Source organism: Amblyomma americanum, chromosome 1 (assembly GCF_052857255.1).
Source record: "Amblyomma americanum isolate KBUSLIRL-KWMA chromosome 1, ASM5285725v1, whole genome shotgun sequence".
Taxonomy (NCBI): domain Eukaryota; kingdom Metazoa; phylum Arthropoda; class Arachnida; order Ixodida; family Ixodidae; genus Amblyomma; species Amblyomma americanum.
Genome location: NC_135497.1, coordinates 120,826,715 through 120,828,567, shown reverse-complemented (window position 1 = coordinate 120,828,567; position 1,853 = coordinate 120,826,715). Strand labels below are relative to the sequence as shown.

The 1,853-nt window shown below is 51.9% G+C and overlaps 1 pseudogene; it reads left to right on the top strand.

Moving 5' to 3' along the window:
- Nucleotides 1–707: 707 nt before the first annotated feature.
- On the top strand, nucleotides 708–856 carry LOC144116781 (U2 spliceosomal RNA; annotated as a pseudogene).
- Nucleotides 857–1,853: the final 997 nt, after the last annotated feature.

The window sequence follows — 1,853 nt, the reverse complement described above, 5'->3', positions numbered from 1 at the left end:
ACTCGCAGAGGACACTTAATTACAGTACGTGTGGAAAGTGATACCATAAAAGTTTGAAGTCTGCTCGGCTTGTTTTTTCTATTCCTTCACTACCGCTCGCCGCATAAGCTGAACCTGTGCAGCCACCGATACTCCTTTGTGGTCGCCTTCTCCGCTTGCGCAGATTTTCCACTACGGTGGATACATTCGGAACCAAGCGCACCTTCCAACTGACGTCGAGTCAACCACCACGCCCGGCCATGTGTCACAAAATTCGGCGCATTTAAAAAAAAAAACCGGCGCTGCGTCTAAGCAATCGCGCCCGCGCGCGGTAAAATAAAACAAAAAAAGCAGCGGGGAAGGACCCCCAGAGAGTGCGTAGCTTTACGTACTGCTGCAACTCGGCGCGACACAGAAGGGGGCATGGCCGCGCGCGGCGTCGATTTTTCTTGAATGCCGGAGAAGTTTTTGCTTGTTTTCGACGGAAAGGGGGTAACCTCGTCCGCGCCAAAGTGATACCCTCTCCCCTTCGCTCCTGCGTCGATGACTCAGCGTGCCGAGAATGACCTAGATTTTTCTGGACAGTGATTTCCGCGCTCGATCAATGGGGTCGTGCGCCCGGCGAGGGGAGGAGGAGTTTGTGCAGTTGAAGCTGCGTGTATGTGCGCGCCTGCCTTGGCGCGAAGAAACAAACAGACGCGGTCTGCGCCTATAAATGAGGGGCTGCAACCGCTGTCGGCTAGCGGACCCCGTAGAGTATCTGTTACGGGTCCAATTGGACTTATTTTTGGAAATGTGGCGGAGAGGTTGAAGGATGCTTCACTCCCGCCACCGGTTGGCCCGGTATTGCACTACCTCCGGGATCGGCCTTGTCTTTAGCGCGTCTTTACTATCCTGTCTTCCTATCCCATCTTTCAACTCTCCTTCTATCTGCACGTGGTAGCGATTGTGGCTCGGCTTGAGCCAGTGAGCAGGCCTGTACACTTTCCTTTTCTTTCTTCCTGGCAACAACAGACGCTGTCGGATAGCCCGAGCCGCCGTTTAAGCCTCCGAGAAGCGCGCCCGCTCGACTCCCGGGAGAACACCACTCGCCCAGCCCAGACCAGCGAGGCAACGTGCGCCAACCTGCGGGACGGCCCCGTCGAGCTCCTCAGGTCGTCGGACTATCGCAGTGCCTGGTGTACAAATTGTGTTAGTTTGATTGTCTCTCTGTATTTGTGCAGTTTAGGTTCAAAGATTCTGTTGAATTGTAATCTCTCTCTATTGTTACTTTGCACGAGTTGCATTGTATTTGTAAATCACTTTGTATGTGCTCGTACGAGTGATTGTGAAATCATCTGTATCGTCTCTTTGCTGTATAAACTTTGTTTTGCTTTGTGAACCTTTGGCTCCGACCCATTCCCTGGCTTGCGACCAGCGAAAGCTGGGCATCAATGGACCAAACCCCTTGTCACTTGGTAGCTGGTCTCCGGCTGAGCTTGCCACGCTGAGTCGAGGGCAACTCCTTTGTGACCGAGACCGCTACCACCACACGCTCTAAGGGTGTCTGGGAGCGCACGCAAAAGTGCGCGAAGTGGTGACAATATTACCGTGCGCTACACAACTCTCACTAATCAAGGAGCCTAACAGTAATTGATAAAAAGTTAACTATTCAGTATTGGTTAAGCAGCGTGGTAGTGTAGACGTCCTAGCAGTGTTCTGATTTACTACACCACTGCCAACGCTTTGTCGAAAAAAGCGCTCTTCGAACTCAAAAACCTGCTTTTAAAAATTGTGTATAGAAAACAGCGGCGATTTCTGCAACACGATCAAGTGTTGCTGGCAGCCTCAACGTCCCTTTTAAGATCGTGAAGTCTGCTTGATCTTGCGACCCC